This window comes from Pipistrellus kuhlii, unplaced genomic scaffold (genome assembly GCF_014108245.1).
Source record: "Pipistrellus kuhlii isolate mPipKuh1 unplaced genomic scaffold, mPipKuh1.p scaffold_m20_p_9, whole genome shotgun sequence".
NCBI classification, from domain to species: domain Eukaryota; kingdom Metazoa; phylum Chordata; class Mammalia; order Chiroptera; family Vespertilionidae; genus Pipistrellus; species Pipistrellus kuhlii.
This window is the reverse complement of record NW_023425595.1, coordinates 12,267,427-12,281,236: the sequence shown is the minus strand read 5'-3', so window position 1 is coordinate 12,281,236 and position 13,810 is coordinate 12,267,427. Positions and strand designations below refer to the sequence as shown.

Sequence of the window (13,810 nt, the reverse complement as noted above, 5' to 3'; positions counted from 1 at the left end):
ACCACTTCTGGCCAATAGTTGGAGAGGTAGTGGCGCCCTGTGCTTGGTGGGAAAGACAAGTCATCACAGCCGCTCTAACAATCAGGAATGTCCCACTGGGCTAAGTCCCGCCCATCCACTCGCTTCCACTGTAGGTCCACCTGCCAGCTTCCGTTTTCTGGGACAAACTTTGAGAAATTGTGCCCCTCCATCCTTCTCCCCGCTCCCCCGCCCCCCTCAGTCCGCTGTGGCTACTTGAGGGCGGAGCCAGCGCGGGGAGGGTGTGGGAGGCGCGGGGCCCTGAGCTTTCCCTGGGCTCTGATTGCTTGGCAGTCAGAGAAGCGAGTAGCGGAACCTCGCGCCCAGGACCTGAGCTGGGAGCTTGGGGCAAACAGCCCACCACCGCTGCCCCAGGCGCCTCAGGCCCTGCTAGGTGGGCACCTGTGGAGGGACTAGCATTCCGGGCCACACCTGGTGGCCACTGTGGAAAATCGGGAAAATCGCCAGGACTCCACAGAGGCAGCGGTCCGGATCCGAGGGCGTCTGTCCATGCCCTGCGCTCCACCAGCTTCCAGGGCCCCCAAAGGCTCCTGCGGTGGCGTCTGTGGGACTTGGCCACTGCCACTCCACCCTAAAGGCAGGGAAGAATCCCCCCACCCCCCACCCTCCACTACCCCCTCCCCCCACCACCACCACCTCACCAACAACACAATTAGAGGGCGTCTTTCTGCAAACTCTTCTTGGGCATCTCAGTTTCCTCATTTGTAAATGAAGGAGCTTGGCTCAGGTTAAACTTTGTGCCTGTGAACTTGTGGACTTGTGACAAAGGAAGGAAGGGGCTGCTGCACTCAAGATCTTCCTGCAGTCCTGGAGTGCAGTTCTGCAATTTGCACTTTCAACACCCCCACCCTCACCCCCAGCTGCTTGAGGCTCCCCGTTTTACAGCTGCCTAGACTGTCTCCTAATGACTTTCCAGGTGTAAAACTCTTGACCTTTGAAGGTGGAGAATGGGAAGCGGGTTCCCACCACCATGGGGAGCTGCCTATCCCTCCCTCCTCTTACCCCCAAACCTCCATGCCAATCACTCCTAAGAACTCCAAATCCCACTCAAATGCAGAAGAAGCACTCACAGCGGAGAATCCACTCCACCCCTGCTGGTGATGGCGGCACCAGGAGTGCTGATGACGCTCAGCGGGCTGAGCGGGAATGTCTGCTGGATCCCGAGGGAGGGCGTCTGTCCATGCCCTGCGTTCCACTAGCCTGAAGTGAGAAAGCCGGGGCTCCAGACCCGGCAGGGCTGCTGGCCAACAGACCGCCAGATTGTGGTCGCCAAGTGGCCTTCAAAAGGGCGGGCGGGCTGGCGAGTGGCAAGGCAGGGTCCCCGGACATGCCCGCGCCACCGCCCTAGGGATCGAAGATCACGCTGTGTCCCACTCATCCACTTACTGGGGACAAACTTTAAGCAATTGTGTCCTCCATCCCTTCCCCGCTGCTCTGGGTCCACTGCCGTCACCATCGCGGGGCGGGTGAGGGAGGAGCCTGATTGCGCAGAGGCGGCTTCCAGGAGCAGGACCAGGGCTAGGGGACCAGAGTTGCTGGGCGAACCGCCTGTCAAAGCCGCCCCAGGTGCGTTCTGCGCAGTGGTCGGTGCCCTTCAGATGCTGCAAGTTGGGCGGCGGACTTGGGAGGAGCATCCCTAGCCAGATCCGGGGCTGAGGAAAATCTCCCACACCCAACAGAGGCAAAAGTCCAGATCCCACCGGGCCGAATGTGTGTTCATTTGTGCATTGCGCTTCACCAGCTCCTAGGGGACCAATGGGCCCTAAGATCTAAGTAGGCACCAAGCAGCCCGCTTCTGTGGGGGTCTGGTGGGACTAAGGTACTCCCACTCCACTTTCCCACTTCCCTGCAGGCAAAGAACCAGTTTGTCAGAGGGGCTGATGCACAGCAGACCATGCCCAGTAGGAGGAATAAAGAGGCCAGCACCGCACTCCTGAGGTCCAGGAGGCGCCTTACTAGAGGGTCCTGATGGAGGGCTCCAGGGTCAGGCATCTCCCAACAGATGACCGAAGAGTGCTTTGCAAGGGGTTGGAGGAAACACCTTACCCGTTAGGAACCTGAAGAAGAGCAGATGCCTTTCATATTGGGTGCTATGTTAAAACAGCTGGTCACCGAAGGACTTGTATACATGCATATAAGTACAACCAATAAAATTCTGGGGAGGGAGGGAATGTATGGGAGGGAGGGAGGAGGGCAAAAAAAAAAAATCAATAAAATATATTAAAAAATAATAAAACATCTGGTCAAAGAGGAGAATATTTTGGGTAGGCCATGATGGTGACAATTCTTTTGCAACTTACAGAGAAATAGATGTTTATGTGAAAGCTAATAGTGTTAGTGGAATAAGTGGGAAAGCTTCCCCTAATTTGACCTAAAGTAATGTAGATACTGAGAACTGCCATCACAGCTTTGATTCTGAGTGCTGGGTGGGGTTTGTAGAGAGCATACTTGAAGAGCATAATTATAAAAGTGGTATGAAAAAGTTAGAAAAAATTAAAAAATGGAGTTTTACAAATTCCACTTCTTTTAAGTCACCCTAAAGTGGTATAGGTGACTGGTCCCAACACAGATACAGAGGTAGAGAACAAATTATTGTATGAGGGGACTTCTGATTCTTTCGCTCGCTCTCTCTCTCTCTCTCTCTCTCTCTCTCTCTCTCTCTTTAAATCTGTAGATGTTAAAATGTTAGGAGGAGTTAGAGGTAGTAGAGAATGGTGCAGTGAAAATTGTCTGACATCTCTGGGGACAGAATGTGCCCAGGAATGGTTTGTTTATGGATGTAGTATTCCAGAAATGAGAGAAAAAGAGGGATCCTCAATGAGTCCTGTGCTTTTGACTTGAGCAACAAAAAAGATAAAGTCTCTTAGCTAATATGGGGAAATCTGAGGGAGGGGCTGCTGTGTGTGCTAGGAATGGTGTGTGTGTGCCAGCATACACCCTTGAGTGCGTATATCAATAATTCTGCTTTTGAAGTGTTGACATCCATGGGTTCATGAAGCAGTCAATATCCAAAAGCACTGGCTTGTTCCCTGACTTGGCCAGCCCTGGCTTTAGTATTTAATGTATTCTCACCTCTTCCAACAATGTGAGGTTTTTTTGTTTTGTTTTGTTTTTTTACCAGTCTATGGGGCTGGTAAATAACACACTCAACGGTAAACTTACTTTTACACAACAGTAAATTTGCCCCACTACCTGCCACTGGGCCGAAAGTATTCTTGTCACATTTATAATAAAATACAAACTACTTGCCATATAAATCCTACAAGGTGCCTAATTGTAAGGGAATGTGCAATCCTAGCCTTTTCAGGGTGAACATCGTGTCTCCAGGGGTGTTGAACAATTTCAGCAGCACCACATCAACAGCAGCTGAAGGTGAGGTTTCCTTAGTGGCTCTTCAGACTCCTCAAGCCCTGCCTGTTCTGTCACTACTGCCAAGTTGCTGTGGGTTTGCCTCAAAGTTCTCAGAGCACAGCCACAACACCTGTTCTACTCTGTACCTACAGGGGCAGACCCAGCCAGCTCCAAGCAGTTGGTTTCTTTATGAGGGTTAGCTTTACACTAACGCAGAAATGGAAGATGGCCACTTCAAATGGCATCTCGCTAATTATTCCATGCAACAGTGACTGGTAATGAAGAGCTGTTAGGTAGGCTCAAGGAGCCAGGAAACTCTGGGATTAGCTGAAAGGGTGTGCTGGCTGGGATGCCATTGCAGATGGACAAAAGTGGAGCTAAATATACACACGTAGCCCAAGAAACAGAGGATCTTGGAGGCAAGGCAGTTTTTCCTCTTTGTGTTCTGAGATATCTCTCTGTGAACTTTTTTTTTTTTCCTTTAAAATTTTTTCACTTTACCTCAAGTGTAATTATCAGTTAATGGCCAACATCATTATCATCATGAGCCCAAGCTTCTCTTTTTCTCAGTCCCTTTTGTTTTTTCTTCACTTCCATGTTTGGTCCCTGTCTCTTCTTAACCCTCCTTGGGCTTTCACTGTTAAGTGTTAATTTCGCATCCCTCTGTTTCTGTTTTCTTCCTCATCTTCCAGGTGGAGTGGATTAGCATCTATTGTTCTACATGTCAAAAGTAGAATTATTGGTAACACATACATTATGTAACAGCCTTGGAACATGATCTGTTCTTCTTCCATGAGTTCAGAAGGGTCACCTCACTTGGGCTTAGAAGCTGCGCCCTCTTTGAGAGAGAACTGGTGTGGGGTCTCTAAACTTCCAGCAACCAACTTAGAGGCAGCCAAACCAAGAGGCCCCAAGATCAGACCCTCTCTTGGAATCTCCTCTTCTGCTGACTCCTTTTCCCAAAGTGCCTAATTTTATCAAGCACTTCCTAGAGGGAAATAGGATAGTTAGCCTATGGCCATAGGACTATTTGGGGTAGCAGGCAGGGGTGTCTGGGAGGAGTTTGATCTCAGAGTCTCTCAGCTTATTAGTCCCTGCAGGGAGATCTTGGGCAAATTCTCTTCCTTCTTGGGGTTTCCCTTCCCTATTTGTAAATTAAGGAAGTCTGTCACTTTGCTCTTTTCTGTTCAATTTTGTTCAAACTTATTACTGGGGTAGTTTTTTTTTTTTAAAGATAGATTCTGGGAATTAATCCCTATATATTTTAGTTCAATAGATCTGGGGTGAGGCCCAGTAATCTGCATCCTTTATTTTTATTTATTTATTTATTTTTTTGTTAATCCTCATCCAAGTATATTTTTTCCATTGATCTTTTAGAGAGAGTGGAAGAGAGAGGGAAAGTCAGAGAGAAAAATCGATGTGAGAGAAACACATTGATTGATTGTCTCCTGCAGGGTGTAAGCCAGGGAGAAACTTGCAACCAAGGTATGCACCCTTGACCAGAATTGAACCTGGGACCCTTTGGTCCACAGGCTGTCAATCTATCCCCTGAACCATACCGGCTAGGGCTAATCTGTATCTCTTAATAAGCAGAGGCATCAACAGACCTGCCTAAGAAACAGACCAGTGCTTTGCAGAGCTTGAGAGGCACCATCATCCTCTAGCCAGATATTAGAATGCAGTCTTAAGGCTCCTTTTGCAGACACTCTGAACCAGAGAGGCTGGACTCTGTCCCAGTAACTTGCATTTCTCAAGAGGCAATGGTAATGATGCTGGTGACCATCCTTAATGCCAGTTGTTAATTTCATTGATAAAAAATTACTCTAAGTACATTACAAATATTAACTCATTTTATCTTCATAACAGTCATAGGAGGCAGCCATGGTTATCCTTATTTTAAAGGAAATTGTGATCATAAAGACGTCAAGAGACGTCAAGCAATTGGCTTCAAGACACACAGCTATTAGCAGAGCCAGGATGAAACCCAAGTAGCCAGGCATGGTGACACTGCTTTCTCCTTTATTATTCCAATAGGCCTTCAACACCCCAGCCTACTTCTTGGCCCTGCTCCTTTGTAACCCCACTCCCCGCTGCCTCCATCCATTCCTCTGTGACACTCCTGTCCTCCACACGCCCCCCAGCGCTTTGGCTCTCTAAATTGCATCTTCAAGGACAACCATGGAGCTTGCAAATAGAGCCCCTAAGAACCATGTCCAGTTTTTGGCCAGCAGCATTCCCTGCTGCCAGAAGCTTCTTCAGGAAGGATGAAGTTCTGCCTCTGGCCTGCAGATGGCGACAGAGGATAAGCCTGATGGAATCAATACAATACAAAGAGGCGGGGAAAAGCGACATAAGGATTGACACTAATGATGGCCAATGGCAGCCCGATGTCGGTTTGCCTCCTCTGATTCTTTGGTGCCCAAAAGCTTCCCACCGCTTTAGGGTAATGCATTTGTGGCGTGGACTGGAAAGGTGGGAATGGGAGATGCTGCGTCATGTGCTCCATGTTATTCCAAAATTGTTTTAGCTTATGTTAGCTCAACCTCCTTCTTTTCCCCCCTCTATTTTACCCTCCTCTCAGTTAAGGCCCAACTCAACTCTCACTGGGCAACTTGTATGTTTGTAAATCTGTGTCCTTGGAGTTTTTGTAAAGGCTAGTCTGGTATTTGTAATTTCCGGTGCCTCGTGGGAGTGGGTGTGAAGAGATTGAGAGATTGAAGGGAGATTACTTGTGAGAAATGTTCACCAAATGCCAATTCGTTAAGATTGTCTCATTTCATCCACTTTCTATTTCATTAATTTCCTGTTTCACAGATTAGGAAACAAGGTAAACAAATTGCCCAAGAGCAGTGTTTGAGTGATTTTGACTCATGTCAGCAGCCAAAGTCCTAAGTCTTTTATTGTGTCTATCCATTCATTATGAGAGACCAACCAGTAAGGCATGGTCTAGCTGTTATAAAAAATACAAAAGAATAGGTTTCTGCTGTAAAGTAGAAGAGATAAAAAAGATATGCACACAGGATATTGGTACCTATTTTACCCTAGATAATATGAAGATACAGATAGATAAAAATCTACCCTTCCCTTTCTAAAAACCATGCCTTAGGCAGCAGCAATCTCTGGACTTTTTTTTTTTCCCACCCCTTAAAATTTTTGAAAAATTGCGCATTCACCCTGTATATCCTTATTTTAAAATATATATATTTTTTCATTCAGAATTAATACATTAATTGTCAGGCACACTCCATTTCTTATTTTTCAGAATAAAATGTAAACGGAGTTTCAAGTATTTTCTTTGTTCGCCCCAGTGATCATCTAGGGCACTTCCAGGAGGGCTTCCTCAGTCTGGGACCCTTCGCCACAGGAATGAGGCTGACTCTCCCTTCTTTACTCAGATCTCCGTCAAATAACAGGTTTATAGCGAGGCCTTCCCTTTCTTTCTTTTTTTTAAATTCTCACCTGAGAATATCTTTCCATTAATTGTTAGAGAGAGCGAAAGAGAGAGAGAAAGACAGAGAGGAATATTGATGTGAGAGAAACACATTGATTAGCTACTTCCTGCACTTACCCTGACCAAGACCCAAGCCCGGGAGAGCCTGCAATCAGCTACCTGCCCTTGGTTAGAATCAAACCTTTCACTCTACAGGCTGACTCTACCCACCGAGCAAAACCAGTTAGGGCCCTAACAACTTTCTATAACCTATTATTCACTCATCCCCTCTGTAATCATTTGTCCCCTTATCCTTATTTATTTACTTAATATATTTTATTGATTTTTTTATAGAGAGGAAGAGAGAGGGATAGAGAGTTAGAAACATCAATGAGAGAGAAACATCGATCAGCTGCCTTTTGCACACCCCCCTTCCCCTGGGGATGTGCCTGCACCAGGGCACATGCCCCTGACTGGAATCGGACCTGGGACCCTTCAATCCACAGGCTGACACTCTATCCACTGAGCCAAACTGGTTTCGGCCTAATTTATTTTTTATACTCTGTATTTCAATGTATAGTAAATGTGATTATTGGTTTAGTTTTTGCTTTCTAGTATCAAGATGTGAACTTCAAGAGGGGCAGGAGGAGTCCTCAAGACTGGTGTATGTGAAAGGAAAGCAAGAAAGCCAAAAGGTTTGGGGATGGATGGGGAAAGCTTTGTCTGGCATCTCCCAACATCCCCTGGGGCTGGGCTAGGAACAGAGGTAAGAAAGGTCATGCTTCTTCTGGTTCCTATAGTCTTACAATCCTCAGAGCCTTCCCCCTACTCCACTTACCTGTATCCTCTTGTTCTTCTCTCTGATGTTTAGTAAGAAATAGCACATTTCCAGTCCCCACCACCTCAGATGACAAAGAGAAAGTTCTGATATGCAAAGACCTTCAGTGAGACTCAGCTATAGTTCAGAGAAAGAAGCTGTTTCTCTCAGCATCTTCTCACTTTAGGCATTTGTAGAATTGTAGACAGTACTCTGAGCCAGAAGTCAGAAGACCTAATTTTCATACCTGGGTTTGCCTTCAAAGAAAGGAATGAATGGAATGATTAAACACCCTGTCTCCACACCACCCAATTCCCTTCCTATACACAGGAGCTATGGAAACCATGCACTGACCCTGAATTGAACTTCTTATCTAAACTATATCCTGAATGAGTGATAAATGAGGAATCTTGTCTACTTGGAAGTTTGTGTGGACTGTAAGGAGAACATCCCGATAAACCTAAAAAGAGAAATTATTTGTGATATGATTTATAATCCATGGGCCCCAGCTGCACTGAGCTTAGTAACCAGTTACACACCCCTAAAGAGCTAGCTTGACCAGCAAGGTATAAAGTTGAGTGTGCAGACATGTACTCACTTTTCTGAATGGAGTTGGTGCACATTCACTTTTCTGAATGGAGTTGATGCATACCCATGCCAGTCTCACACCCAGCAGCTAAGTGTACTCCTTGCTGTGGCTGGGCCTGAAGCTCACCTAGGTCATTGCAGCCCTCCTGATGAGAAAGCATATGCTCCACCAGCTCTTTGTAGTCCTACATCTGACAATCAGTGACATGAAGCCTTTTTTCATATGTCAATTGGTTAAGGAAGGACTCTTTAAATAGAAGTGACTCTCTACAAGGGAAATTCTATGATATTGAAAGAAAACACCCAGGGTTTGGGCTCTGAGGGACCAGAGTAGAGGAGCAGAGGCATTTCATTTCATCCACCACACTCACTCTTCTGGCTGTGAAGAGGGAGAAGAATGAATCTTTTGAAAAGATGTCATCTTATTAAGATGCAGGAGGAAGCAGAGGGAGAATAGTTGGTACTTCATTTCATGTAATAGTAGAGAAATTTGAGTTCTTCTCTGAGCACTGGAAAATTTCTATTGATTTAATAAAAGTAAATAGAATATTATAGATAAGTAAATTTATAAGATTTTTAGTGGAGGCAATATCCCTTTTTGAAACATTCACCTTTGAATGGACAAAGTATACTTTTCAAAAGAAACTAAAAGCATATGCAAGGAAAACAAATCAATTTCACTAGATTCTGTAGACACCTGATGTTTCTAGAGATAATCTATGACTCTACAATCATGTATAGTCATCTAGTACACTCAGAGTGAGTGGGCATCACTCATTCATTGGGTCTTGGAATTGGAGCTGACTTGATAATGGCATGTACTAATGACATGCAAGCATGAACTCCTTTTCAGTATATTTTCACAGCAACTAAGTGTTTGTACATGAGAATGGCTGATCTCGTCCCAAATGAAAAGTTTTACCTCAGATATCTTTTTCATACATAATTTTCAGGAGTCATTGAGGAGAACTAAAGCCCTACAACACCTGAATTCTGGGGCAGAGGGAGGTAAAGATTTAGATTAAGTTTAGGTGACACCAGGGGCCACAATCTCCAGGTCCTGGAGTAGGCCCTTGGGAAGACAAACTGTTGTTCTAAAAGGTTGGTGCCTTTGCTGGAGATAAGCACTTTTATTATCATTCCTGGGCATCAATGTTAAATTTTAGAAAATCTTGGGCACATAGACTCCTCTTCTCATGGTGACAAAGCAAGGCATGGCTGCCAAGAATTTCCCTTGGAAAATTTCCCCTAATTTTCCCTATGGAAACAAGAGCGCCTTCAGGGTAAGGAAGGAAGAAGTGGGTCTTTTGCCTACTGTCTCTTCCTTATGTCTTACAAAGGCACAACAAGCTCATCTTTGAAGACATTCCATTGGAATCCATTTTGGTGCTGCCCATAGTTCTGAATTGAGGTCCTCAGTGAAGCTAAAATAAGAGAGTCCTGTGTTAAGGGAGTATTCACATGTAAAACCCAAGACTCATGTGTTACTTTAGGGGAGTTGGAGTCATGATAAATTAGGACTGGCCCAGGCTCCTCTGACTGCAGTGGCAAGTGTATGAGGCAAATATGAGGGAACCGAACACATGCCCCAAACACATGTCTGCCTTCTTCACACCAATAATGATATGAAGTAATGGGGGGGGGGGGGAGGAATAAGAAGAAATGAAAACAAAAGGAATCTGCAATAGCAAAGTGGGAAACAAGCAGTACTGTCTTTTGACCAGAAATTATGAGCAGAGGATAAACCTGGAGGAAGCACGTGAGGGCTCAGACTGCTGTGGAGTTGGGAACCCTATAAACCCTTCAAGTTCGGGGAAGAGAGATGTAAGAAGTAGGTGGGAGGTGGTCTAGGTATGCTTTTATTGTGGCCATTTAGTCATCACTATCTTTATTCCATTCTCACATTGTAAGCTGCTTGACAGCTGTGGCATTTATTCACAGGCTAGAGGTATGACTGTGGGCACTGGGGCTGGACATGCAGAGCCTGCCCAATAGATAGCAGATGATCACAAGGTGGGACCAGGCGCTTCTAGACTTAAAACCTAGTCACCTTACTCACCTGTGATGGGGCAGGCTCTACACAGCCCTCCCCCATGGTTTCTGTAGGTCAGCCATGATGGACAGACAAACAGATGAACAGTTCTTAAGCACAAAATAAGTAGAAAAAATAAGTAGATAAACAAAAATCATCAAAACATCAAGTTATAATGGCATTGTGTAAATCCAAATTATTTTTTTAAAATCTACTTGAACTGTTTCTTTGTGAGGAAAGTGTCCTAAATTCTCCCACTAGGATTGTGGATTTATTAATCTCTCTTTGTACGTCTATGTATTTTGTAGTTACATCGTGTTAGGAAGATTAACGATCTACTTTGTAGAAGGCTTTTGTATCCATCAGATTACAATTTATTTTGTTACATATTGATGTTATTACCTTGTTTTCAGTGTAACATTGTGCAACAATTTTCAACCAGTGTGCCACAGCACACTGATGTGCTGAAAAAAAAATTTTTTTTTAAACATAGAATACCTGACCATTTAGTCAGGAGCATCGACCTCTTTCCCTTAGATTGTCAAATGAAAATATGACAACAGCCAACATGACAATCCAGGAATCAAAATAATGCCTATTTTTGTCAGATCTGCAAAAAACCCTATTTTTTGGTGTGCTGCAGAATCTTAGTAATCAGTATATGCATGCCACGAGACGAAAAAGGTTGAAAATCGCTGGTGTAATATATTTTTAATCCTCTTGTGTTGTTTGTTGCAGATGAGCCTTATCATGGATTCAATATTTGTGTGCCTCCAAAATTCATGTTGAAATTCTAATTTCCATTTTGAGGGGGGGGGGCTTTTGGGAGGCGATGAGGTTTAGATAAGGTCATGAAGATGGGCTTCCACAATGGGATTGGTGTCCCTCTACGCAAAGGAAGAGAGACCAGAGCTTCTCTCCATGTCCACATGTGAGGGCAGAGCTAGATGGCAGCCTTCTGTAAGCCAAGAGAAGAAGCCTCAGAATGACACCTACCCTGCTGGCATCTTGACCTTGTACTATTGTTTAAACCACCTGATCTAGGGCATTTTGTTATGGGAACGTGAGCAGAATAATACATGCTTCCTGGACTTTGTTTTTAAGTCAATGTATGAGAGAGCAGCATTTTAATAGGAAAGTAAGTTCATTTACTCTTATTGCGATTGTTGAGATTTGGGTACTTATTTTAGTCACATTTAAAAGATCTTCCTACTTCCTGTGCTCTCCCGTTGTTTTTTCAATCCAGGTGCATGATGAAGTTTGGGAATCACTGTGTTGATGCAGGGTCAGGTATGGGAAGCTGGCAGGTAGACTGTGCTAAGGTGGCCTGAGCCCCAAGCCCTGGATGCAGATCCTCTTCTAGATATGGGACCTGACCGAGGCACCATTTTCTAATAGGCACATTTTAGTTGCTTTCTCTTTTTTTCCACCTCTGTATTTGTGCCTGCATTCTGAGTGCCAGAATATAGTTGTTTTTATATAACCGTTAGCTCCAGATTTTATTTTTTAGCTAAGACTTCTCTACCCTTAAAAATCCAAAATATCTTTCCTTTATTTCTCAGACCACATTTTCATTGAGTCAATATAACATCAGTTATATCTTTTTTAAAAAAAATATGTTTTATTGATTTTGTACAGAAAGGAAGGGAGAGAGATAGAGAGCTAGAAACATCATGAGAGAGTCATCCATCAGCTGCTTCTTGCACACCCCCTACTGGGGATATGCCCGCAACTAAGGTACATGCCCTTGACCGGAATCGAACCCGGGACTTTTCAGTCCCCAAGCCGACGCTCTATCCATTGAGCCAAACCGGTTTCGGCCATCAGTTATATCTTAAGAGTTTAATAATCTGATTGGACTGATTTATATTAAGGTGTGGATGACAAAGCTACCACAGTCTTCTAAGAAGAATTGGAAGTCTGTAGCAGCTTTGGAATTGGATTGTGTTTTTTTTTTTAATCTCACTAACATATAATTCTTTAATTGCTGGAATTGAATTCTCTACAATCATTAAACAATATATTCTGTGGATATTTAATTTAAAGAATATATATATTTTATTGATTTTTTACAGAGAGGAAGGGAGAGGGATAGAAAGCAAGAAACATCCATGAGAGAGAAATATCCATCAGCTGCCTCCTGCACACTCGTTACTGGGATGTGCCCGCAGCCAATATACATGCCCTTGACTGGAATCAAATCTGGGACCTTTTAGTCTGCAGATCGATGCTCTATCCACTGAGCCAAACCGGTTTCAGCTGGATATTTAATTTAAAAAAATTTATTGTTGACAGTATTATAGATGTTCCCTATTTCCCCCTTTTTTGCCCCACTCCACCAATCTCCTGCCCCACCCCAGGCATTCCCCACACTATTGTCTGTGCCCATGAGCTATGCCTATATGCATACATGTCCTTTGGTCAATCTCTTCCCATTCCCTCCACCCTGACCCCTCTGGGGTCTGTCATTCTGTTCCATGGACCCATTACTCAGATTATTTTGTTCATTAGATTCCATTGTAAGTGAGATCATATGATATTTGTCTTTCTCTAACTGCTCATTTTGCTTAGCATAATAATCTCCAGGTCCAGACATGCTGTTACAAAGGGTAGAACTTCTTCCTCCTCCTCCTCCTCTTCCTCTTCTTCTTCTTCTTCTTCTTCTTCTTCTTCTTCTTCTTCTTCTTCTTCTTCTTCTTCTTCTTTACAGTCACATAGTATTACATTGTGTAAATGTACCACAGCTTTTTGATCCACTCATCTACTGAAGGGCACTTGGGCTGCTTTCAGATCTTAGCTATTGTAAATAACACTGTTATGAACATAAGGATGCATACATTCTTTCACATTGGTGTTTCAGGATTCTTAGGGTATATTCCAAGAAGTAGGATTGCTTGTGAAACAACAGTTCCAGTTTTTTAACATTTGAGGAAATTCTATATTTTTCCCCTGGTGGCTGTACAGTCTGCATTCCCAAGGAGATGCAGGCTCCTCTGTGTCAAAAAGATTGGCGACACCTGTTTAAATATTTAAAATCTTAGAGTTAGTTTTCTTTATATAGTGTGAGGTAAGGTTTCATCTTCATTCTTTTGAATAAGACTATCCAGTTGTTCCAGCAACTTTTGTTGAAAACACGATTCTTTCCCCCATTATATGTTTGGTACCTTTGTTGCAAATTAAGTAAAATTAACATATTGTAAATAGTAATAAGAAAATTACTTTGTATAACCTTCAAGTGGGTAAAACTTTCCTAATTAGAGAAAGCAAACATAGAATACCCAGTGTAAAAAATAACACAATGGATTACATGAAAATTAAAAAATTTTGCATTTCAAAATTTTTATCTGGGGGTCCTAGACTTATCAGGTTGACCACTTCATATGTTATATAAATGTTCAAATACTATGTTGTATACCCGAGACCAATATAATATTGTATTTCAACTGTAATTAAAAATAAAGTAAAATTTTAAAAAGCTACATCTAAAAAATAAAAATTATTATAAATTGGTAAATAAAATTTTAGAACCCACCTTAAGTGTTCATATTACTCC

The 13,810-nt window shown here is 43.5% G+C and overlaps 1 protein-coding gene across 1 annotated transcript in view; it reads left to right on the top strand.

Annotated features, from left to right (window-relative positions):
* The first annotated feature begins 256 nt into the window (after positions 1–256).
* The window catches only part of GLYATL2 (glycine-N-acyltransferase like 2), a 46,896-nt gene continuing 33,342 nt past the window's right edge, over positions 257–13,810 (top strand). The window contains exon 1 of the mRNA XM_045577530.1: positions 257–616. The gene's annotated coding sequence lies outside the window, so the exon portion shown is untranslated. The remainder of the gene's footprint in view (positions 617–13,810) is intronic.